Source organism: Carettochelys insculpta, chromosome 15 (genome assembly GCF_033958435.1).
Source record: "Carettochelys insculpta isolate YL-2023 chromosome 15, ASM3395843v1, whole genome shotgun sequence".
NCBI classification, from domain to species: domain Eukaryota; kingdom Metazoa; phylum Chordata; order Testudines; family Carettochelyidae; genus Carettochelys; species Carettochelys insculpta.
Window position 1 is genome coordinate 3,923,615 of NC_134151.1, and position 26,615 is coordinate 3,950,229.

At 46.9% G+C, this 26,615-nt stretch overlaps 1 protein-coding gene across 5 annotated transcripts in view; it reads left to right on the forward strand.

The window, feature by feature from the left end:
• Positions 1 to 26,615, forward strand: part of SIL1 (SIL1 nucleotide exchange factor) — a 251,629-nt gene that overhangs the window by 95,543 nt on the left and 129,471 nt on the right. Inside the window, exon 1 of one of the 5 annotated variants that reach the window (XM_075009665.1) lies at positions 14,364 to 14,499. The exons of 3 other annotated variants lie outside the window; for them this stretch is intronic. The gene's annotated coding sequence lies outside the window, so the exon portion shown is untranslated. Of the gene's footprint in view, positions 1 to 14,363; positions 14,500 to 14,537; positions 14,558 to 26,615 lie in introns of those variants that run through there. One more of the 5 variants, XM_075009666.1, reaches the window with a different exon arrangement.

Consider the following 26,615-nt stretch of genomic DNA (forward strand, 5'->3'; position numbering starts at 1 on the left):
TAAATTTCTGGCAGCTAATGCCATATAGCTAAACTCTGCAAATCCGTGGATGCCGGCTTGATACTCGTGGATGTCAGCACAGATATGCATGGCTCATTGCTGCCAAAGTGGATGCAGATGCCGATATAAATCTTAAGTCTGCACAGAACTCTATGTATAGAAGACCTCTGTCCTGAGCTCTTTATTATTGTGATGGGAGGGGTTCTCTTGTTGCTGTAGGTAACACATCTCCCAGAGAGACAATAAATAATTAGGCTGATGGAGGAGTTGTTTTGTCGACCTAGCAGTGTATCTGCAGAATAGTTTAGGTGAGCATAACTAGCTCTCTCAGGGATTTTTCACACTGGCATATAGCCACTTCTTGCAGGCGACAAGTTTCCGGTGCAGAGCAGCTGTTAGCATGGGCTGGTGAAAGACCTTGGGATCTTGCGCATGATTTATGTACCTGAAAGTGTATATATAAAGACTGTCCTCAAATGCCAGAGATTTGTATCTGTTACTTTGTTCTTCATGATCTGTGGTATTTATCAGAAGACAAAACTTTGTTTTGTGTGAGGACATAAGCAAACGTTTCTCATGGTTTTTAAAAATGCCTGTTTTGCTCCTGTTGGAAATGTGACATTAAAACCCTTAATACTTGAATATTCCCTTCTCACATGCACCTAGCTGATTTTGTGCGTGCATTGTCGTGCAGTGAATGTGCTTTTAGGCAACAATAATCCTATATGAGCAAGGATGGCAACGTTGTGTTCTCTCCACTTTGGTGCTGGAACTCACAGCTGAAACCTAGACACAGACAAAACTGTGTCTTAATATAGCTTTTTCAGGAGGCATCCGAGCTCTTTAAATAATATTTGAAAAATAGATGCTGAGAGTGGCTCTGGTGCTAAGAACACTGCATGGAAGGTGGGGTGACATACGTGCCGCCTCCTCTCTCTTTGTGTTCCTCCCACTTTATTGGCTTTAATTGCGTTTTTTTTTTTTCTCTGCTTTTTTTAGGAAGGGTGATTCAGGCCTCCACTGCTGGTTCCTGATCAGTTTAGCTTTTTAGGAGGTGCTGCCTCCTGCTTCTCTCATTTTTTTTCCCATACATTTCGCTTCCTTTTTCTCTCTTCCTCTCTCTCAAATGCTAGTATATTCCAGACCTTTGCAATTCTGTAATGCTTTTCCTCCAAGGATCTCCAAGCACTTACAAACTTCAAACTCTCTTGGGGATCCTCTTCTGGTTAATGAAAATAGAAACTGCCTGGCAGCTGAGATCTGCTGAATCGCTCCTGCTAATTGTACCTAAATTTGAGCATTTGGCCCTATGCTTCGGAATTAGCTTCCTCTGCTGGTCCATCAGGACTCAAGTCTGAAAGTTAAGTCAGTATGTAAGGTCTTTTTCACCTCAAGTTCATTTGGGAGCTCAGCCTTGGGTAAATTGTAGATGGATGTTTTTTGGGACAGACACTGGTAATAAATTAGTCCAAGGTAAAAATCAGATTCACGCAAGTCCTTAGGCATTGTTCAATGTTGTGGTGATAGAAGCTGCTGTGTGTTTTTAAAAGGTAGCGTGGATAGGGCATGCTGTCTTTATCATGTGCTAAACTAGTCGTTACGTCCTAGTCTGCCAGGCCTCAAGTTAAAAATCGAAGTCAAAGGAGTTTCAGGTATACTACTGGTAATGGGCCATTTCCACCCCGACTGAATAGATCTTGTCAGCTCTGGCCCTCCTTTTTACGGGGACCCCACTCTTTAAATACTCCTCTGAAAACTCCCTCCCCCCCACATTCATGCATCTGATGAAGTGGGTCTTTGCCCACGAAAGCCTATGCTTCAAAATATGTTAGTCTATAAGGTGCCACAGGACTTGTTCTTTGTTTTGAGGAACTCACATAAACTATGCTTTTGATGGTAAAAATTGCATCTCCTCTAAGAAGGTTTGCTGGTATAGTTATACTGCCTGACCTTGTGTGGCATAGACGAGACTTACATAAATCAAGTTAGGATAAGGAGTTACTAATGTCTGGAACAGCCATCTCTGATGTGGGACACAACATTTAACAGCTCATAGCAGTAATACCAGTGATAAAGGGCAGGCATCAAAGAATACTGTATCCTGTTGTAACTTCAGAGAGGAGCTAGGGAAGCAGAATGTAATTACTGGAGTTAAAATTTGTTCAGGAAATTGGTGATAACTTCCCCAGTTCTTGCAAAAGTACTAGAAAATCTTTAATTATCACCGGATCTTGGTTTTGCTGCTACTCTGCAGTATGGCACATCCAGCAGAACAGTGTTTCCAAACACTTGGGCTACGTCTACACATGAAGCCTACATCGAAATAGGCTATTTCGATGAGTAACGTCTACACGTCCTCCAGGGCTGGCAACGTCGATGTTCAACTTCGACGTTGCGCGGCACCACATCGAAATAGGCGCTGCGAGGGAACGTCTACATGCCAAAGTAGCACACATCGAAATAAGGGTGCCAGGCACAGCTGCAGACAGGGTCACAGGGCGGACTCAACAGCAAGCCGCTCCCTTAAAGGGCCCCTCCCAGACACAGTTGCACTAAACAACACAAAATACACAGAGCTGACAACTGGTTGCAGACCCTGTGCCTGCAGCATGGATCCCCAGCTGCCGCAGCAGCAGCCAGAAGCCCTGGGCTACGGGCTGCTGCCCACGGTGACCGTAGAGCCCCGCAGGGGCTGGAGAGAGAGCGTCTCTCAACCCCTCAGCTGATGGCCGCCATGGCGGCCCCCGCTATTTCGAAGTTGCGGGACGCGCAGCGACTACACGGTCCCTACTTCGACGTTGAACGTCGAAGTAGGGCGCTATTCCTATCCCCTCATGGGGTTAGCGACTTCGACGTCTCGCCGCCTAACGTCGAAGTTAACTTCGAAATAGCGCCCGGCGCGTGTAGCCGTGACGGGCGCTATTTCGAAGTTAGTGCCGCTACTTCGAAGTAGCGTGCACGTGTAGACACGGCTTTGATGGGTTGTAGATTCATCACTGACTCAGTGGGGAATGCTTGTTTCATAACAGCACTTCATGCAGTGTCTAGGTGTTGGGTCGCTTGTTAGATGTGACAGGACTCCAGCGCAGTGTGATATGACTGCAAGTACAAACGGAAAAGGACAGGAGGAAGGCCAATACAGAGATACTGAAACATGGAGGACAGAGTTGTGGCAGTGGGGCGAGGCAAGAGGTGGACAGAAGTAGGACAGTGAAAGGGATGAGGATCGTCTGCCCAGATGTGGCAGCAGTGTTATACACTTAAACCTCTTTAATTTGGCAACTCTGGGAAGTAGGGTACGCTGGATTATAGAATCTTCCGAGGTCGCTAGGGGTTGGGTCTGCTAGAGTGCATGAGGGGGATGAGGGTGTGGTGTCTGGGTGTGAGGGGATGGGGCATAGAACCTTCCTGGTGCCCTGCTTCTGGGGCACATGTAGCTGCACACTGTTCCCAGGCATTTCCCCCTCCTCCAGAGAAGTGCACTGCTGTTCCCCCAGCTGGTGGGGAGGTGGAACAGCACTCTTCAGACCCGCTTCTGTCTCCTCCCGCATGCCAGGGTCCTAACCCTGGATGTTCCCAGAGTGTCGGAACACCCGGATTATGGAGGTTCAATTGTATATAAATAGAACTGCAGTACTAACAAAAATAATGTGACAGTAATAAAAATACAGTATTTTATGTAGAAATAATGCTGCCACAAGATTTTGCAGTGCTTACAGGACTTAGTAGGGGTTTGAGGTCCTGGTGTACAAATGTAACAGAAAGACAGACCCTGCCAGTAGATTATTCTATCTAAATATCTTTATAAATTAGCTCCTGCCCCATAGATGCCAAAATGATAGACTCTGCTGTTCCTCCTGTTCCACAATGAATAGTTCTGTTAAAAGACAGACATGCTAAACAGAAGATAGAGTGGGGAAAGGCGGTGATAAATCCTTTAGCAGTTGTAAAGGACTTTGCATCTTTCAAAGGCTTCTAAATGTCCCCCAGTAATGAGAGGTATACTGTTCTGTTAGTCTGGAAACTTCACATCCTTCACATCTTCGCCTCTGTGTCATATTTCAGCCCAAGAGCAACCATTTAAACCTCAGTTTTTTAAATAATGGATACTGCATCATGATTGTCTTGCAGGCAAGCTGCTACATGGAAACAGATTGTATTGTAATAATGTGTTTTAAAAATGAACTGTTTTGCTTGATGTAAGCACCTGAGTTTAAAGTTGGCCAGTTAGGCTTCTTGGGTTTTTCCTTTGGAGTTTGGCTGCCTTCTGCTTAAGGGAGTGCAGTGGTCTATTAAGAGTTTATTTGATCTGACACATGACAAATTGTTTCTAGTGATGGGTACTTCAGGCACAGTCTGTTAGCTGGCAGCCCTGGCTTTGTGGAGACCAGTAACAGAGAGGTAGCCGTGTTAGTCTGTATTCTAACAAAACAGAACAGCAGTCATGTAGCACTTTAAAGACTGACAAAAAAAAATTACTAGGGTGATGAACTTTTGTGGGACAGGCCCATTTCTTCAGATTCAGATCCACTTCTTCAGGTCTGAAGAAGTGAGTCCATCCCATGAAAGCTCATCACCCTAGTAAATTATTTTGTTAGTCTTTAAAGTGCTACGTGACTGCTGTTTTGTTTTGTGAAGACAGTGGAAGTCAGAATGAATTTAAGTCCATTCTCTACCTCTTACAAAGCATTAGTTGAGATAAAGACTAACAAAATTATTTCTTAGGCGATGAACTTTCGTGGGACAGACCCACTTCTTCAGATCATAGCCATACCAGAACAGTGGGTCTGTCCCATGAAAGCTCATCACCTAATAAATTTTTTTGTTAGTCTTTAAAGTGCTGCTGGACTGCTTTTTTGTTTTGATAGTATATATACTAGCCCGGCCTTCTCTCTGTTATTAGTTGAGATACAGTAATTTATACTGTATTCTAGCACATCCCCATTTTTTCCAGTTTGTTAAATTGTGGCCTTTGCATGTGTATTAATATTGTTGATGTGTTGTCTGTGCTTGCAGATGCCGTTGTAGTTCATTCAGTATGTTGATGTGCTGGGGATACCAGCGGAGTGAATTTGGATTTTGGGAACCAGGCCCAATTGCCTTTAAAGATACATTGCTCTGTTGCTCATTTTATATATACAATATTAACTCCATGATGTAGGGCAGAAGAATATTATTTTCACAATATAATTTAGTATCTAATAGCTATTAGCTAACAGGTACATGTCCCCTGTGAGATACTGTTAAATACATTTTATCTGTTCTATTACGTGCAATTCCCAGAACATATCCCTCAAGTATTTTAATCTTGTTTTTCAGGCTTGTCTTAGTGAGAAATCTCTTATTTGCAACATTGGGGATAATTACCCTGTTCATTCATTTCTGTTCTTTATTTCCATCCATCTCCTATTGCTTCCAAGAGAAAACAGCCCAGTAAATCTCTGCTAAAACAAGACAGGCTGCTTGATTAAAGGGGAGCTTGACTGGTCAGGAAATGGGTCTGCAATGAGCAGGAGAGCCATGTGCAGAGGTATGCACTAGCGGAGCAATTCTCACGCTTTCCAGAATGCAGTTCTTCTCTCACTAGCATGATTTGTCTTGAAATCTACTTTCTTGCACAATCAGACTTCAAAATACAAAAGTGTCACAGCATGCTATTACTGAGAATGTGCTTATTGTCTCACTACCCTATAATTATAAAATCCAATTTAAAGATAAATATTGTACATACATTTCAGTGGGTGATATATAGAGCAGTATAAACAAGTCATTATCGGTATGATATTTTAGTTTGTGCTGACTTAGTTAGTGCTTTTATGTAGCCTGTGGTAAAACTATCTAGATGAGTTGAAACAAAACAGCAGTCATCTAGCACTTTCAAGACTAACAAAATACTTTATTAGGTGATGAGCTTTTGTGGGTCAGACCCACTACTTCAGATCCTCACCTAATAAGTTATTTTGTTAGTCTTTATGGTGAGGATCTGAAGAAGTGAGTCTGCCCATGAAAGCTCATCACCTAATAAAGTATTTTGTTAGACTTGAAAGTGCTAGATGACTGCTGTTTTGTTTTGATAGAATACAGACTCACGTGACTATCTCTCTGTCACTAGGTGAGTTGACATAACCTTGGAAGTTCTCTGCATACCCCCAAGGGTATGCATGCCCCAGTTGAGAACCCCTGCACTAGGGGACTGGCTCCTTCAGACTCATTACAAAGCGTGTACCCACATGGCACCAATCAGATGCCTGGTCTGGTTGACTGTTCTTCACCCTATCATTAAACAGTAAGGCACCCCAGACAGTAAATCGCTGGGCAATTATACATCACCTCCAGCATTGTGATAAGGCATGTGGCTGAAGGTCAAGTCTGCTTAACTACCTGAGAACTGCCATAAACGCCCTGACGTGCTCTTCCCTCAGGGGCTTGCTGCTGTTATGAAGTGGAATTTATGTATAACAATAAGAAAACCAGCTCATCAGAAAGTCCTGTTTTGTCCAGACAGTCAATTCAGAATTTCTGTAAAAAATTACTCATGTTCTCTGTCTCTTCTAAATGTCTCTGATATGTATGTGAAACTGACACTGTTGGAGATCAAAAGACACTCTAGTTATTGTTTATCAGGTAGTGTAAATGTGCATCGTGCTTAATTGACAAATTACAGGTTCTTATACAATTCTCCAGAAACTTAAACATGTGACTGTGTATATATGAGTGAGATGTCTGAGTTGAATGGGATTATGCAAAGCTCTGTATATTTGCAGGATCGGGCCCTAAGCTGCAGTACAATTTGATAGGTAAGGTGGGCTGTAATTGTCTGGCAGTGTACTGCCTGGGTTAGAGTGGAGAATAAGGGAAATAGCCTTAAAAGGCCTTATCTGGCAATTCTAAGATCACGTTCTCCAGTGTTAAGATTGCTCTGGGGTGGAAGGACGAGGCCTTCTGAGAGGACTCGTGTGGATTTGTTGTTTTGTGTTTCTGCATTGGTGAACCGTAAGATGGGCGAGCGATCCCTCTCGCGGTAAGGGTTAGAATGAGGCCTGGCAGCTACGTGGCTGAGCGTTGAGCATGTTGCAATGAATGATGCGGTGCCTCCGAGCAGCAGTAAAGCACCGGTGGAGCCTGTTGCTCTTTAGAGCTTGGGGAGTGAGGAAGGCGAGTGTGGCTCCTGAACGGACTCCGGTTAGAAAACGCATCAGGCAAGGAAAATCCTGAGCGCAGGACGCTGCACACAGCGACAGCGAGGAAGCGGAGGAGGAAGTGCAATGTCTGCTTCTGCGCCCTGCTGTCTTGTACAGAGGGAGAGCGTGGAGAAGAAACAGGGAAGAAGCAATGACCGCTGGCCCTCCAGGAAAGCAGCCTTCATCGGGTGGCCGTTGGCTGCCCAAGATGCCAAGTACCTGCTGAATCCAGAGAGGAGTCTGCCTCTGCCTCTGCCAGGACCTCCACCTAGCTAGCCCGGCAGATTCAGCCAGCCACTTTATCCTTCATTGTGAATGTTGTCCTCCTTAATGCCACAGCTGGCAGCTTCATCCCCTAGAGGGGGAACAGCAAGGGGCAGGTTGTGCTGTAGGCACTGTGAGATACTTACTTGCTTTCAAGGGGTTAGTGACTCCAACTCCCTCTCCTCTGGCAACATTTGGGCATTTTTGTCAATTCAGTGGCACTTCCATCTGTTTTTCCCTCCCTCCTGCTCAACTGAGGTACTAAACCTGCTTACATCTCCCATTATGGAGGCAATCAGGCTTTGTACCCTGGAGTTGGAGAAATCTGATCTGTTTCTCTCCCAACACACTACAGAACATTTGTATATTGTGAAGCAAAATGCTCAGACCGTCCTGCCCTCCTGAGGCCAGCCTATTATTGTACCTACTTTGTGAGACTTCTCGTCCAGCTGCTGTTCCTTCCTCCTCCTGCTCTGAACCTCCAACATGAAGAGAACTCCAAAACCCAAAAGGTGACACATCCCAGGATCAAAGAAACCCAAATCTAAAAATAAGTAGATCAAAGTGATTTTGATGTTCCTGAGGTTCTTTCTAAGAAAAAAATATTCTAGTAAGTGCCTCAGAGTCCTCCCATAAATCCAAGTAGAGACCAAAACCAAAACAAACAAACAAAAAACCCAACTCATTAGTCAAGCTCCAGTTCATCCCTCTTTTGTCCTTTTCTGAACAGAGATTACCAAGTTTCTGAATATAGCACTTATTAGAAGACAATTTGTTGAGACCAGCTGCTGTGGGTAGGGACTCTAGTGCTCTTTACTCCAAGCTGGTTTTGGGGTTCACCTCTTTCCTGCAGTGGCCAGCTAGGCTGGGAATTGGAGTGTTTCTGAACAGCAGGAGATTGAAATTAACAAGACTACTGCTATTCCGAATCCTGTAGCAGCAATCACTGTTCTGCCATTTTGGGAAGCTCTGAGCAGGAACAGCAGTTCTGGCTCTGTCTGCCTGCAGACTCAGTGAAATTAATTCTGTCTCTGGTCATGCTCGGAAAGATTTCATCTGTGTTTAGGGTTGGGACTTACATGTTTTAAAATGAAAATTTAAACCCTTACTTTCTGCAGATTTTAGGCATTGTCCTCTCCTGTCACACACCAGGGAGAGCTTCCCACTCACTGATCAATGGAAAGCAGATATGTTTCAAGCCTTGTCTCAGATTTTTTTAATGGGATCCGTATTGAGGTGGATTGGCCTCCCACAGACCCAGAGGCAAAGGAGCTCCTCACTGAGCCCTGGTGGGCAGAGCCACCCCGCATCCTCCCCTCCCACCAGAGGATGGCAGGAGGAACAGGAAGTATAAAAGACAAGTCTGAGAGCTCAGTTGGAGCCCAACCACTGGAGGAGCCAGACACCTCCTGCAGGCTCCGGAGCTGGGAAGCTGTGACAGGCACAAAGGAAGCTGAGGACTGGCCAGGACCACAAGGTCCACTTACAGATGTGAGCATGGAGGAGCAGCAAGCCCTTACACAGGCCCTCTGCATCGCTGACCAGGATGTTCCTCTTCCAAGCCAAGTATGCCCAGAGGGGGAGTTAGGAAGTGACCCAGGGTAGCTGACCCCTTGTCTGGCTGCAACAATACCACTGAGTAAATCAGCATTTTGCAGTCAGGGTCCCTGCTGACAAACCACTCTGAGATCCTAGGGCCTGTGCTGGGGTGCAGTTGAGTGGATGGCCCTGCAGCCTCCCTTCCATGCTAATCCATGAGTGGCTGGCAGGCTCTCCCTCATATGTCAGAAGCCTTCTCTTCACTTCCCACCCTGAACAGAGGCTGGGCCTAACAAACTATTTTCTGCTTAGCCTCAGTACAAACTGAGCATCTAGATGTTTGAGTGCCTCACCCTGACTAAGGGCCTGGGGCTACTGAACCCTGGTGTTTGCTCAATCCCTGATTATGGACTCAAGCCTTTGGCTCGTGAAGATGCTGCTTGCTCCCCCCGATGAGCGACATAGTGAGGCAGATTGGCTTCCCAAGGATGGAGAAGGAGGAATCCTGCCACTGACACACTAGAGGACCAAACTCACTCAGAGTTGCACTCTTAGGTACTTAGGCTTCATCATGGGGTCGTCATCTCATCCATACATAAAGAAATTCCTGCAAGCTGCAGAATTGTTGGTTGATGTTCTGTCACAGAAGCTGTGCTTCTTATTAAAATCTCTCTAGCAGTCTCACCCTTTGAAACCCCATTCGCTTCCTTCCCATGAAAGTCACCTTTTACGTAAAGCTTGCAGCTGCCGTCCGGTTTTAAGAATGAAAAGCTCTTTCTGTAGATTAGCAGTGCTGCATGTTCTGCAGAGGTGCAGAGAACGGATATGGCTTTTCCACTGATCAGAAATCAGTGCTTTACCTTCATTTTGTCTGAAGCATCTGAAAGAAGAATGACATAGACTAGATATTCATAAGTAGATTTTTAAAATGGTTTATGTGGAGTAGAAACACTTAAGATAAATGGAAAGTTTAATTTCCTTTATCTCTAAGCAATCTTCAGTAATTAGGTAGATAAATTTTACATAGTAGGGACTGAGAACCCAAAAGATGAAACTCTATCAAAGAAGGTTACAGCCCACACAACAAGATCAGTGATCATTCCTTGGGTGGAAGGAGTGTAAACCTCCTAAGAGGTCTTACCCATCAGCCTTACCTGCTCTGTGGGCCTTGTCTACACTGGCAAGATACTGTGTTTTGAAACTGTCTTGTTCAGGGGGTGTGAAAAATCACTACCCTCTTTTTCCTGCTGTATGCTGCAAGTTTCAGCATAATAACTTGCCCGTGTAGACAGGCTCCCAGTGCTGTGTGCGACACCCCTCATGGGGGTGCTTTTTTCTCTCTCCCAGTGCTAGCATTGTGATCCTGCTGTCACTTTTTTGCAAGTGTAGATAAAGCTGTAGAGCTTTGCAGAGAAGAGTGTTTGTCTGCAGTGCCTTAGTGATTGGTTCAGGTACTTTCCATAAAGAAACTTAATGAGCTGTATTGTAGCTGTAGTATAATGACAGCTGTGGCTAAAGGGATGTGGCAGTGATCACATTTCTAATTTTTGTTGCCTATAAATGAGAGAGATGAGAAGAAATATTTTGCTTTGTGCATTTTTCAGGATGTTGTGTACAGTCAATTCCCTTGTTCCTTTTGTAATGTTTTAATTATGGTAGAGCCTGGGGCCCAACCAGGAACAGGGACCCATTATACTGGGTACAGGAGGAACACAATAGCATATAGTTAATAGTCAATCAGTTTCCTTTGTGTAGGCCTGTTACATGGCAACAAAACAAATGAAATTTCTATGCTGTAGAGCTGGTATGTGGCGGAATAAAGGAGAGGAGAACGTTGCCTCCTTTTTTGGTGCATGGGTCTGCCAGTACAACCCGCTCATTTCATGACTCTGAAGCTGTGATTAGTGCAGTTTTATCTTTGTTGTTCTAAAATTTTAAACAGGGTTTAAAATGGTATCCTGTATTGTGCTATTGTATCCTGTTTGGTGGGGAGCCCTCAGGGCTTATTCACCCTTAAAATGCCACACTGTCACATCTGCACACTATCTATACTGATGACAGGGGATATTCCATAGGCAGGGCCATCCCTTCGGGGCGTGGGGTTTGGGATAATCCCCCACCTTGCTCCCACTTCTCCCTTTTCCTTAAGTTCTCTCCTTCCCCAAGTTATTCTGGGAGCTGGTGGAGTGTAAAGGGCTGGGGATGGATCGTTTCATTTCCTGCCAGTGCTGGTGAGTGCAGAAGTAACCCTGACGCTCTGCTGCTGGCACCAGGTCCCCCACTAATCCCAAAGGCTGCCCTTGGTCTTGCACTTTTTTGAGTTCCTCACACTCAAAGTGCAGTGCCCACTGAACCACCCTATGGACAGGATAGCTCTGACCATAGGCTAGATAATACGCTTCCCTGAGAGACAGTAACTAGGTTGATGGAGTGCTGTCTACCCCAGGGCCTAGACTGGGTTATCTGCATCATTCATTGGTGGATTTTTTTCATACCTTTGAGCTATATGACTGAGTCAAACTAATTTTTTAGTGTAGGCCAGGCCTTGGTCTTTACTCTTGACACAAAAGTGGGGCTAAAAGAGTAGAAATGATCAAGCTAGTTATCTAGTTTTTTGTATCTATGACACACCTCGTGTTCTCTTCAAGCTCATAACTGCCCGTGTATTTTTGCATCAATTTATATAAAGTATTGGTCTCACTTTAAAGTTTGTTCATTAGTGAAATAAGAGAATAACATGCATAGCACTTTTTGTCCAAGGTTATGAAAGCAGTTTTACAGACTGAGAGAAACCGTACCATCCTCTTTTACATAAATATTTATCTCCATTTTACAGATGGAAAAACTGAGGATCAGGATGCAGCAGGTTATGCAGTATGTCAGTAGCAAAATCAGTAAAAGAGCCTAGGAGCCTTGGGTCTCTGTCTCCAGTCTAATACCTGGATAATATGTTTTCATGCTAGACATAGCCAAATTCTGAGAGAATGTTAATATGGCTCCATTCTGGACGTTTGTGCTCTGTTCCAGAAGTAGCTTGTAGTGGAGAATTTGAACTATGTCTCATATTGTTCTTTATATCCTGAAATTCAGTATAAATTGTTATAAATAATGACCTACTTTTTGGTGGCATTGTATAGTTGCTACATGTGGTTAGCCAGGCTTCCTGTGTTGTATTCTAGCTCCTGCTGAGAGTTATGCCCCTGGGTTGACTTTTAAATAAGAGCTGTCACCTTGGCCTCATGTATTGTAGTAGAGAGAGGAAATGCATTTTTCATAAACTCCACAGCTAACTGTTTCTCACAGATCAAAAGAGTGTTTATAGAGGTCCTTTCTTTCCCCACTTTTGCAGGCGTTTTGAGTTGGTTCTCATGGTGACTCATGCAATTGTGTTAAAACAGTAGGAATCCTTGACTCGAGAGGGAGAGCAATTTATAAAAGAAATCTTGGTTCTGAAATGGTCCCTGAAGTGAGGTGATAGCTGGGAAAGACTGAAATGTTGGTGTTCAGTCATGGGTAGCAGGTGGGTTGTGCTGATATTGTAGGTGAGAGCATTATGCTCTTCTCTGTATTTTTATCTTGTCTGCAGCAAGTAACAGTAACCTAATGGAAGTGCTACAACACTTAATTGAATACATGCATATGCAACTAGCATTTCAGGGCAAAGTAGGATGCTAATCATTAATTAATAAACTTTAATATTTTTCATTCTGATGCCTCCTAAATTGAGCTACAGATCTACCATAGCTAACTTGGCTGGGACCATCCCTAATTTTAGAAATTATTCCTGGGAAATTTCAGTGTGCTGGGTCCGTACCTTCCTAGTGCCAAACAGTAGTCTGTTTCCTGGCACCAAACCTGCCCAGCCATGTCCAGCATCCTCTGTCCTGTCTCCATATACACTTTGATTCAGTCCCCGCTGTGACACTGCACCCCATGTTCTTCACAGGGATATTATTGTGATAAAATTATGGCATATTTTTGATACAAGATGGGCCATCTGAGGTGCCCCTGGAAAAGTTGTTTGCTGAATATGATTATCCTGGGTGTACATATGTATGATGATTGCATCTGAAGTTATGAATATTGACTGTGTATTTGTATTTCAAATATTGTTACTCCTGAGTGACATCCATTAGGCAAAATGCTTTCATTCTAGGTAATTGGCTCTGAAGGGCCTAATCAAGGTAACAGGCCGTTAGTGTAAACCTTGGGTCTAAGGAGAAGCTTATTGGCCGCCTGATAAGCTTTCATGAGACTGGTCTGGACAGCCTATAGGTAACAGTGCTAGGACTCAGCAAGGACGTGTGACTAGGTTACATGACTGTGGACTCCCTTTTGGGATGGCTGTATTTTTACATAACCTGGTCTGGGAACTGGTTTTGGAAAGGGTTACTCACCATATGTTAAAGCTATATAAGGCAGGGAGTGACCTCCTGTGATATTCTCCAATCCTCACATAAGAGTGCTCATGGTATCCCCTTTGGAACAAAAGACTGAACTGGAAGAAGTGCTGGCTTGAGGCTGGTGGGATTTCTATACTGTATGTGAAAACATAGGCACCCCCGGTTGTAAAGCAAGTGCTTTCAGAATCTGCAAGCTTGCTTGTATCATCAGCCAGGGTGAGAGATTGTCACTTCAAAGCCTGTCCTTCTAGTTTGTGGTTTTGTTTATTTACTAGGAAATCTGCTTTGACTTGTTTGCAATCCCTTACAGTCTCTTAGCACCTGTCTGTTGTAGTTAATAACTTTGGTTTTGCTTCATCCAAACCAGTGCGTTTGAAAGAAATGCTTGGAAATCTTAGTTCAAGAGACAATGGCTGTTGTATTTCCTCTCCGCATTGAGCAGTAGTAAGTTCCCGTTGGTGGGAATTTTGACGAGGGCAGGATGATACATCTCAGGGGTCCTAGGCAGGGAAGCTGATGGTTATTTTGTGTGTAGTTTCTCTATACCCAGGTGGGAATGCACTCAGCTGCAGTTCCATGCAGGCTGACCAGACACTGCATGCAGCAAAAATAGAGAGACTATGCTCATATTTTCTGTGCTCTGTGGAAGGGAAGGGATGGGAGGTGCTTTCAGCCCAAGGGCCTGGGGATGGGCATGGGGATGACCAAAACCGCGGTGTGGTGAAATGAATTGCCCTCCACCTGCTCCACTCATGCGCCCCACCACTTGGTCGGACAATCTCATGGTGGCAGCCATACAGGCGGCTCCTCCTGCGGCTCTGAGCCATGGGCTCCAGGTGTAGGCGTGGTGGTGGCTCTAGTGACTAATCTCTGGGGGGGCAGCAGCCTGGCTTGGGGAGGCGGTGCCTGGCTGGGGGGAGTGGATGGCTGTGGTGATTGTGAAATTTCTTTTGGACACCACTGTTTTTTTTTCCAGAGGTTACCTCCTCCCTCTTCCTCTGGCTCCAAGCTGTTTGTGGAAAGACAGCTAACACCTCCAAGCTGCTGCCCACTGACATAGTCAAGTCGCCTCCTGTCCTCTGGCTACAGCACAAGCAGGAAGGAGTTAAGCTGTAAGGATGTGTTGAGTGCTCCCCCACACCCCGCCCTGCCCCGCCCCACCGCTGGCTGGTGAGTGGCTGATAACCAAGGTTCTCTGAAGCTGCTCCAGCAGGGTTGGGCAAAGTACAGCCTGTGGGCCAGATCTAGCCGCCCAGCATCCCACAACCCAGCGGGAGGCCTGCTGTGCCCTCTCCGCTCAAAGTGGCTGGCTGTGGGGCATGCGATCTCTGCACACTACATGCCTTAGGTGGGGGTGCTTCATGAGCTGCCCCTGCCCCCAGCATAATCTTCCAGCTCCCATTGGCTGGTTTCCACCAATGGCAGCTGCCTGGGCTGTACTTGCGGTGCAGACAGCGTGCGTCCCCCTCCCTACGATGCACAGTGAGCAGATGCCCTCTGCAGTTGGCTCCCTTGAGCAGCATGCGGGGGCGTTTCAGGCAGAGAGCTTGCCCGAGGGTCCCACTGGGGTGCCGGCCGGGAGCTGCCTATGGTAAGCACCTGGCACTGCACCCCTGTCCCAGCTCACAAACCCCTCCCAGATCCTGAACCCCCTCCTACACCTCTCCAGATCAGAGATCTTACCTGCATCTGATCCACCCTCGCCCCCCATATCCCAGTGCCCTGCCCCAGGATACAACTCCCTTCCAGACCCAGTCCCCTACCCTGAGGTCCTGCAACCTCCATCCCAGATCCCGCACCTCCTCTCTTAATATCGTGGAAGAGTGCAGCCCTTGGCTACGTCCCACGTTTTTGGAGTGCTCCATGCGCCCCCAATCCCCCCATCAAAATTATTGCCCATCCCTGTGCTAGAGTAACAGGTCTGAGCAGATTCAGAAAAAACTCTTAGTTCTCAAATAACTTGAAAAACTAAGAATCTCTTGAGTGGTGGAGGGATAATAGAAGAATATTAGTTACAATAACAATGATGAGATTCATAGAGCAAGTATGTAGTGCCAATGAGGAGGAACTTAGGATTCTTCTTTGAGTGGTCCCCGTGGGTGCTCCACAGTAGGTGTCGGGCTCGCCCCGGCGCCGCAGATCTGAATTCTTCTAGCAGTTTCCTCTGGATTGCGCAAGCGCCGATGAGCACTGCTCCCTCGCACGCCCTCGGTCATGTACACGATCCGGTCCCCGCCAGTTCCTTCTCAACCGCCAACGGCTGCAGACGGAATCCGCACCGGCTCTAACGCCTGAGACAGATAAGACAGTTAATTCTACTTGTTAGCTTGTTGTTTTTACCATTATACAAAAAAATAAAAGGTGGAAAAAAAAATAAAATAGTAAGAGAGAAGAGGAATGGAGGGGAGAGGAGCAGACGAAGAGGGCTGGTTAAGCCGTCCGTTCCCCTAAAGGCCGTAAATGTTGTTCGTTTGAAGAACGCAGTGATTAGCGGCTAAGTGCCCTATTAACAGTAAAGACTCGCTGGGATGTCTTCCTTGGGGTTTAAGTGTGAGTCATGCTGCGAGGCTGTGCTGGCCTCTGATGGGCATAGTAAGTGCATTCGTTGCCTGGGGGAGTCCCATGTTACCCAGAAGTGTTCGCACTGTGCTAAGCTTACAGCCAGGGCCAGGAAGGACAGAGAGATGAGGCTCAACATGATCTTGTTTGATAAGGCCCTTCAGTCTGAGCCACCGGAGAAGCCTCACACAGAAGGGCCCTCTGGGTCACACAAAAGGAAGGCGGCTTCTTTGACCCCTTCTGTGCAAAAGAAGAAGAAACTCTCCCCGGCTCGATCCTTGCCGGCGGTTTCAGCGAGCAGGACAAGTGGAACACAGAGCCCTGAACCACGGGCTGATGAAAGCGGCAGCATGGTTGCGCATGTGGCCGGGGCCAGGCCTCCGACTATTCAACAGTCAGCACCGAGGGCGCCGCAGGTGCCAGCACGGCAAGCGCCGGAATCGGCAGTGCCGCCTCACGCGGCACCGGCTCTCACGGCGCCGACGGCGCAGGGGCACCCAGCATGGGGCCAAACGGCACCGGAGGAAGCTACCTGCGCGGCACCGCATATGACAGCACTGAGAGCGGCACTGACACCGGGGCCGAGATCCCCGGCACAGGAGGGGACGGCGCCCACCCTGCAGGGGCGGGGGAAAGCTAGGGCCAAAACCCGGCACCTCAGTCCATCTCCGGACATGGCTGCGATGCCATTATCACCCAGCGCCCCCCCCCCCCCCCCCCGAGATACACATGCTGCGTCGCCGGGCGGTAACTCCATCGGCCTGTTTCAGACCCCCCTCTCCGTTCCTCCAACCACCTTCGCCTTGGCTCAGGCCCCCTTCACCCTTTTCGGGCATGGATCCCTACGAGTACTATCACACACCAGCTTCACCATTATCAATGTTGTCACGGAGATCCCGCTCTCCCAGACATCATAGGTACACACTTGGATCGTGGCCCAGGTCTCCATCATCGGGCCCTTGTCCATGTTGTTATGGCCGTCCTCATCATACTGAACACCGACATTGGAGGTCTAGATCCAGGATCCCCACCCACTCCTCACCAACACCCCCATATACACTCTCGCTCTGGGAGAGGAACGCAGTTGTCCCAGGGGGAAATAGGTCCAGAGTCCCGAGACTTTCCTTCACAGCCCATGAAGGAGCAAACATACCAGCGAACTCAGGAACCAGAGGAGTTGGGGGAGGTTTATCCTAGTGGCGGCTCCTCCTCATCCTCCCCAGATTAGGCAGTTGTTCCCAGGGACATCTCCCCTCCGGATGACCTTAAACAATTCCAAGAGCTGTTCAAAAGAGTAGCATACACGCAGGACATTCAAATAGCAGAGGTGCAGGAGAAGCATCATAAACTCCTGAAAAATTTGAGACCCCCAGCTTCATCTAAAATCGCTATTCCACTGAACAAAGCCATTATGGAATCAGCCACTAACATATGGCAGACTCCGGTCTTTGTCCCGCCTACGAATAAAAGGGTGGATAAGAAATACTTCGTCCCAGCCAAGGGCATGGAAGTCCTGTTTAGCCACCCACAGCCCAATTCTTTGGTGGTCGAATTGTCCCAACAGAGGTCAGACGCCTCAGTATAAATCAGGGGGGTCAGATAAAGATGCTAAGAAATTAGAACTGTTCGGCAGAAAGGTCTACTCCTCCTCTACCTTATTACTGAGAATGGCAAACTACACGGCACATTTATCAAACCATAACTTTGACAATTACTCTAGACTTACCTCTCTCATGGATTCCCTCCTGGAGGACAAGAAGCCAGTGTTGAAGGCGATCGTCCAGGAGGGCTATGCGGCCTTGCGAACGGGAGTCCAGATTGCCCTGGACGTGGCGGACACAGTGGCACGCTCAACAGCCTCAGCAGTGGTAATGCGTAGGGAATCCTGGCTCCATACATCTGGTATCCCCAGAGATCTACAGGCGAAGATCGCAGATCTTCCCTTCGACAAGCAAAAGTTGTTTGCAGAATCGACTGACTTGATCCTCCACTCTAGCAAGATTCGACGGCCACACTTCAGACCTTGGGTATCTACACTCCTCCATAGAAGGAGAAGAAATTCTATCCTCAGCAAAGGCTCTGTGCTTACCAACCACAACGTGCACAATATCAGTGAGGCTATGACCAAGGGTGCCATCAACAGCAGCGACAGTACAGGGCTCCCAGGCGACGTTCTCAACAAAGTCGCACAACCTTGGGGCAAGCCCGGAGGCAGCAAGTTTGACGGGTATGTCGAGGACTGCACTATCAACACCATCTCTCAATGCCACTCTCACCTCATATTCCATCATTGCCTCAAACCGTTCTACTTCCAATGGCAAAACATCACAACAGACAAATAAGAACATAAGAATGGCCATACTGGGTCAGACCAAAGGTCCATCCAGCCCAGTATCCCATCTGCCGACAGTGGCCAATGCCGGGTGCCCCAGAGAAGGAGAACAGAAGACAATGATCAAGTGATTTATCTCCTGCCATCCATCTCCTGCCCTTGTACTGAAGGCTAGGGCACCATACTTTACCCCTGGCTAATAGCCATTTATGGACCTAACCTGCAAAAATTTATCGAGCTCTTTTTTAAACCCTAATAGAGTCCTGGCCTTCACAGCCTCCTCCGGCAAGGAGTTCCACAGGTTGACTGTGCTCTGTGTGAAGAAAAATTTCCTTTTGTTAGTTTTGAACCTACTACCCATCAATTTCATTTGGTGTCCCCTAGTTCTTGTATTATGGGAAAAGGTAAATAATTTTTCTATGTTCACTTTCTCCACACCATTCATGATTTTATATACCTCTATCATATCGCCCCTCAATCGCCTCTTTTCCAGACTGAAAAGTCCCAGTCTCTCTAGCCTCTCCTCATATGGGACCTGTTCCAAACCCCTAATCATCTTAGTCGCCCTTTTCTGAACCTTTTCTAATGCCAATATATCATTTTTGAGGTGAGGAGACCACATCTGCACACAGTACTCAAGATGTGGGGGTACCATAGTTTTATATAGGGGAAGTATGATATCTTTTGTCTTATTATCTATCCCTTTTTTAATAATTCCTAACATCCTATTTGCTTTACTAACTGCCGCTGCACACTGCGTGGATGTCTTCAGAGGACTATCCACTATAACTCCAAGATTCCTTTCCTGATCTGTCATAGCTAAATTTGACCCCATCATGTTGTACGTGTAATTTGGGTTATTTTTTCTAATGTGCATTACCTTACACTTACCCACATTAAATTTCATTTGCCATTTTGCTGCCCAATCACTCAGTTTGCTGAGATCTTTTTGTAGTTCTTCACAATCCCTTTTGGTTTTGACTGTCCTGAGCAACTTGGTGTCATCTGCAAACTTTGCCACCTCACTGCTTACCTCATTTTCTAGATCATTGATGAACAAGTTGAACAGGATCAGTCCCAGGACTGACCCCTGGGGTGCTGGAAATTATAGCCATGGGTTACATGATCCCCTTCCAGTCACTACCACCGACGAAACCTCCCACCCGGCCTCTTCTCAGGGACCCTTCTCACGAGGCAAGGCTGAAGCAGGAGGTAGATCACCTCATGTTCATAGGGGCGGTATAAAGAGTACCGGAACAATTCCAAGGAAAAGGCTTTTACTCACGATACTTCCTAACAGAGAAGAAAACAGGAGGCTGGAGGCCGATTTTGGACCTACGGAGCCTCAACCGATACTTGCGCAAGCAGTGCTTCCGGATGATTACAGTTGCCTCCATACTTACGGCACTGGATGATGGAGACTGGTTTGCAGCCCTCGACTTACAAGACGCTTACTTTCATATAACAATCCACCTGGCACACAGATGCTTCCTCCGCTTCACGGTCGGCGGGGAGCATTTCCAATACAGGGTTCTTCCGTTCGGCCTATCCTCGGCACCCAGAGTCTTTACCAAAACCCTGGCAGTAGTATCAGCTTACCTGCACAGGTGGGGCGTGTTTACTTTTCCATATCTGGACAATTGCCTACTGAAAGGGGCCTCAAAGGCAGAGGTCCTACGCATGATACGCGTCACCGCGAACACGTTTAATTCGCTGGGCCTGGTTATTAACCTCACAAAGTCAAAGACCGAACCCACGCAAGATATAGAATTCATAGGGGCGCGCATAAACTCTATTGCATTAAGAGTATACCTGCCCGACGCCCGCTTCCACACCATCACATCCTTGGTACAAGTCATGATGTACAGCCCCGTGGTGCCGATCCTAACATGCCTGCAACGGTTGGGCCACATGGCAGCCGCCACGTTTGTGGTACAGAATGCCAGGTTACACATGCGAAGCCTGCAACATTGGCTGGCGAGCGTTTACAGACCGGCAGCCCATACTATCCACAGGGTGGTATCGCCCACGACGGAGGTACGGAAGTCACTAGCATGGTGGCCAGATCCCAAGAACCTGCTAGTGGGAGTCCCCTCCAACAACCACAAATGTCTATTTTTCTTGCAACTGACGCCTCCCACATAGGATGGGGAGCGCACATTGGCAGCAAGGTGATGCAAGGGCTATGGTCCCCCGTGGAACAGACACTGCACATAAACATACTGGAGCTCAGAGCAGTGTTCAATGCGTGCAGACATTTTCGGAAATACCTGCACGGCAAAGTAGTCGGGATCAATACCGACAATACCTCCACCATGTTTTACATCAATCGACAAGGAGGAGCACAATCCCGTGCGCTACGCGCAGAAGCAGTCCGATTTGTGGAACTGGTGCATTGCCAACAACATAACGTTGAAAGCCTCGTACTTGCCCGGCGCCCACAATGTGAAGGCAGATCAACTGAGCAGGCGCTTTGCACTCATGCATGAGTGGCAGATCTGCTCCGACCTGCTACGATGCATATTTCGCAGCTGGGGGTTTCCCCAAGTCGATTTGTTTGCCACCCAACGCAACAAGCAGACAACTGCGGCAGATGGAGACAGGGGTTACACAAGGGCCTTCAGAAGGGCGAGATGAGGATCAGACAGCTAGCAGAGGAGAAGCGAGCGCGCAGAAAGCACACTAAGGACTTGCCAGACACCCACCACATCTGCAAGAGATGCAGCAAAGACTGTCACTCTCGTGTGGGTCTTCATAGTCGCAGTAGACGCTGTAAATGAAGTCCTCAATTTAAACTAAAGGGCGCAATCCATAGTCTCTGCAGACTGAAGGATGCCTACTACTACAACGCAACAAGAAATGCCCTCAGTACTGCTCCAGAGCAGGAATAGGGCGGGGGTCCCTGGGGGACGCCTTCATGATCTCATGGAAGGGCCCTCTACTCTACGTGTTTCCCCCCCACAACACTTATCCACAAGGTTCTGCAGAAAGCCAGAAGGGAGAGAGCTCACATGATACTCATAGTTCCAACCTGGGACCGACAACAATGGTTTCCCCTGCTTCTGCGCATGTCGGATCATCCACCACTCCCCCTACCGGTAGCGCCAGACTCACTCACGCAGGCTCAGGGGTCCATAGTGCACCCGTACCCTCAGGGACTCCACCTACAAGCATGGTTAATCCATGGCTCAGCGCCTTAGAGAGCACGTGTACAGAGGGGGTAAGACAAGTCTTAGAGTGTAGCCGAAGGACCTCCACCAGGAGGACTTACGAACAGAAATGGACACGATTTACCGCTTGGTGCTCTTCCAAGCAGTTAGCTCCTCTTGACGTCCCTATAACTGTAATTCTGGAATACCTGCTGGACCTCAAACGAGACGGGCTCTCTCTATCCTTGCTAAAGGTCCACCTCACAGCTATATCAGCTTTTCGGCACAAAGAGGAAGGGCCCACCATATTCGCCCATCCTATCATCACAAGGTTCCTGAAGGGGCGGGTAAACCTGTACCCCGCTCGAAAACCTCTACCACTGTCATGGAGTTTGGACTTGGTACTCCACACGCTATCAGGACCACCCTTTGAACCATTAGCCACGGTACCCCTCTGACTACTTACCATGAAAACGATCTTCCTTCTTGCGATTACATCAGCCCGCAGGGTGAGCGAGCTCACAGCAGTGATGGCAACGCCGCCCTGCACAGTATCTCAAAGGAGGCGGTGATCTTACGGTTACACCCAGCCTTCGTTCCAAAAGTTTCCTCGGAGTTCCACATTAACGAACCAATAGTATTACCCTCGTTTTACCCAAGGTCTCACAGCTCCAGCAAGGAGGCACGCCTGCATCTCCTAGATGTGAGGAGGGCGTTGGCCTTTTACGTAGACGGACCTAAGCCCTTCCAGAAAACGGACAGGCTTCTGGTGTCTCTCACTCCCAGGTCGAAAGGGGAAGGCTTCTCTTCCCAGAGAATTTCAAATCACATTGTGTCCTGCATAAAACTGTGCTACGAGCTCCAAAAGACCCCTCTGCTAGCTCCGCCCAGGGCTCACTCCACCAGAGCGGCGGCAGCATCAACGGCCTTCTTCAAGGGAATCGCGTTGAAAAACATTTGCAGAGCGGCGACTTGGTCATCTTATGACACCTTTGCCAAGCATTATGCCCTGCATCGGGTGCTCAATGAGGATACCCGTCTGTCGACCAGCAGTCCTCTCAAGGGCAAGCTGCACATGAATCGAGTACCCACCTCCTTACTTGTGGTTACTGCTGGGTAGTCACCTACTGTGGAGCACCCACGGGGACCACTCGAAGAAGAAAGAAGTTACTCACTTGTAGTAACGATGGTTCTTCAAGATGTGTCCCCATGGGTGCTCCACTACCCGCCTGTCCTTCCCGCTTTGGATCTCTGTCCGGTGTTTTTCAGGAGCATCCGGGGCGGTTGGTCAAGGAACTGGCGGGGACCGGATCGCGCACATGACTGAGGGCGCGCGAGGGAGCGGTGCGCATCGGCGCATGCGCGATCCAGAGGAAACTGCTAGAAGAATTCCGATCTGCGGTGCCGGGGCGAGCCCGACACCTACTGTGTACCTTCTCTAACCACTCTGGTCTCTGTGTTTCCTTAAGAGTAGCTAAGGTGACGCTACTCTTGTGGTGGGGTCGCTGGGTAAGGGTTTCAAAGCACACAGGGCTGCTATGCCCTCAACTAGCTGAATCAGTCTCGCTGCCATGAGCGGGATCTTTCAGTTGGGAATGGGTGAGGGCTAGACGCTTTAGCTGCCTTCTTCCATCTCCTAGCGCAATATTAATAAAAGTGATCCTTCGTTGTCTGCCTCGTGGTCTGATTCCCTTCCTGACAGAGTTGGTGCTCTCCTTCCATGTGAGCCAGGATGTGTTCCTGCCTCTGTTCTGTCCAAAGCTGCACATAATAGCAGAGGAGAGGCTTTTGCATATCCTTCATGCTTAGAGGGCCTGGGCATTTTTACCTGGAATCCACCACGCCTTTCTGCAAATCAAGCCATTGCTACAGTGGATAGGATGACGGGCCTCGTGATTTTCCTCATAGAGGGCTGCCAGTTGGATCACTGCTTGAATAAGGAGCTGTAACGAACTGGGGAAGGTCCCACTGCCATTGAAAATCATCCAAGCCCATTTAACTACAGTGCCAGCATCTTCAGCGTCCTTCCCAGTCCAGGAAATCCATTGCCCAATGATGTGTTGTTCAGTCCACACGCCCACATTTGTTATGTTGTAATCCAGCAGGCCAGAGATGAGACTGGGTTTGGCAGAGCTGTGCTACAATGTTTGTGGCTGGGAACTCCTTCCCACCGCTGAGGGTACTGCTCGGAGTCCTGTAATGCAGAATGGACATGAACAATCAGTCAAAGAAGAAAAGACAGTTATCTGTCTGCAACTGGTGTTCAGCGACATGTGTTGGTCATCTCCATTCTTCCCCAGACTTGGAATTCCCAGCAAGAAGTAACTGAGAAGCAGGTGGCACCCTTTACACTGGGCCACATGGGTGCCAGAGCTACTGGTGGTGCTGAGGGAAAAACTTCTGACACTGATGAATGTGGCGAGCGCACCCATCTAATGTGAAATGGATGTGAGCAGCCACTTCAAGAACAGGTAGCTGTCTTTTCTGAGTGCTGTTGAATCTCAGTGAAGCAAGGGCAAGTTGAAGGTGCTTCAGGAGCTTGCATGAGGCAGTGAGGATCCATGTCCAAGTTTCACTGAAAGATATTTCTTCTATAACTGCAGCCTTAAAAAGTTCTCCTTGACAAGAGTGAGTGTTGCTGATGGATGAGTAAAATACCATTTGGTATTTTTGTTGTCATCTGTCATCTTGATCAAGGGCTGCAGAATAGATTTTCCACAACTCTTGCGAGGCTGCTATAACCCCAGTACTACTTCCCTGAACTTTAGCTGAGCACAGGGATTGGCTTATTGTACTTGCTGTCATTGCTCTTGAATGCAACATAGTGGTGACTGGCTGATTGATCTTGCTCACCTGCCCAGGATCTAGCTGGTTGCCATATTTGGGTTCTGTAAGGAATTGCCCCCTGGGTCAGATTGTCAGAGGACCTGGATGTTGTTTGCCTCCCTCTGTGGCATGGGGGTGGGTCACTTGCAGATTGAAAATAGTGTGCATACAAATTTTCAGTAACTTAGAAGTCTTTTTAAAATCATCATTTGAGGATTTTAGTAACTTAGCTAGGGATTCTGGGTCTGTTACATGACGTATGGCCTTCAGGAGGTCAGACTGAATGATCATGATGGTCCAATTCTGGCCTTAGTCTGTGATAAGGGCACAAGAGAAGTCTTATACTCTCTTGGGTCTGAGAACTCTTATAGCATGGCTGATCAAAATGTTTCTGCAGACATGTAATACATATTACACGTTTTGAGTTAAAACATGAAAGAATGGTGTGTACCCAGCTGCAGTAGGAATAAATGAAATATGTTCTTGTTACTGAATTCCTTTGAATTGTGTTACCTCAGCCTCTACTGCTTGCGCTCACTGAGCTGTGCAGCAGCTACGGATGCACAAAGAATAACCTCAATAAACTGTCTCTACTAATAGAGAGCATAATGGAAGCAGTGTTCCTGTAGCCACCAATACGGATGAGGTTTTTAGACATTCTTCAACAGAACTGTCTTGTAGTGGAATCTCTTAGCTGGTAAAGAGCCACACCACTAAAACCATTGCTTCTTATGAACATGAGTACTTGCACCTTGGGCACAAACGTATTTCTGGGTCCGAGGGTCTGTACTTAAGTTTCTGTTAGTAAAGGTAGAAAATAATTGAAAACAGTGGCCCTGTCTACTTTAGGGAAGTTTACGCTTGTAATTACATCAGTGCAAATTTCTTTAATTTTTATATTGTAAGACGACAAGTTTATTAATAAAAATCATATCATATGTTCAGAACCATATATAGATCCACATCTTTCCATTTGTTACCTGTTGCAGGATATAAGAAACAAAGCAAATTCAACAGCTAAAACATTTAAAAAAATGTACCAAACATTATGAAGTCTCAAACAAAGCCATGTTTGTGGAAGGGGCAAAATTTTCTGGTGTTCCCCCCCGCCCCCCAGATAGGCACACACATATTTAATGCTTTTAAATGTACTCTGAATATGTCTCAGTACAGCTGCATGTTTTTGTCCTGTAACAAGTTAGAGGCTTTTCTGAACATACCTCCTTGCATTTGCCTTCTAAGTCTTCCTGCTTAACTGTAATCCATGCCAAATATTAAATATTTTGGAGCATACAGCATTCCAGACAGGCCCAGTCTGGTAGCCGTTAGAGAACTGTATTGTAATTTGTCATCCGTCTTATCAGTATGCTTGAGTCTTATTTTTAGTGAGCTGGAAGTTCTCTGAGTCACTGCTTTTGGTGAACTTCTTACTTTTTATTATCAGATTTTCAGTTTTTGTTTTGGGGGTACATTAATCTTCCTGTGTCTGTTGTCTTCTGTTTTATATCAGAAGAAAAATCTATTTATGGTGAATAGCAATTGCTGTAAGAATTTTTTTTTGGGGGGGTGGGGTGGATTAAATGTGAGTTTTGGTCAGCATTTGTCTCTTTGAGCCCATTCCTCTGCAAGGCAGATAGCATTGGCTGAAATCTCACAGCCGAGTCTCCCAAGAAATCGATGGAATTTGGCCACAGTATTACTGTGCTTCTTTGTCCCAGAGGAGAAATTGGTGTCATTGGTCACAGCAGTATCATATATTGCAGTGGCCAAGTTCAGAAACTGAAGCATTGGATAAAAGAACAGTTTCTCCTCTCCCATCTCACCCACCACCCTGAAAAACTGGCATATATTGTTTTGTGTATTATTATTCGTGTAGGGCCGGGTGATAGGTTTCAGCAGGATTCTGAAGCTTCCCCGTTTGGTTTGGCTGAACTGGCACCAAAGGCTTTCAGTCACTTGGTTGGAGATAGTAGTGCTGACCAAGGAAAGCCTTGTCTCCAAACCTGTCTTATGCTTGAAATATCTCAGCCTTACTCTGCACTTGAGCCCATCTATCACTTCTTGAGAATTGCCACAAGACATAGAAAAGGACCAGATCTGTGGTGCTAATTCAGGCCAAACTCTTATTGACCTCTGCCTTTTTGCCAGAATAAGGGCTGCAGAATTTTGTTTGCAGATGATACCATGATAGTTCTCAGAAAAGTGCACCTTCATTTGGAGGAAGAATACAGGTTACTTTATGTTAACAAAAACAGATAGAATGTGAAAAGGCCCAAAGATGGGGCCTAAATTAGCTACCTGCAAATTTGCTACCGGAGCTCTTCTTCAGATCCAAATTGATGTAGCTTGAAAGTCTCTCTCT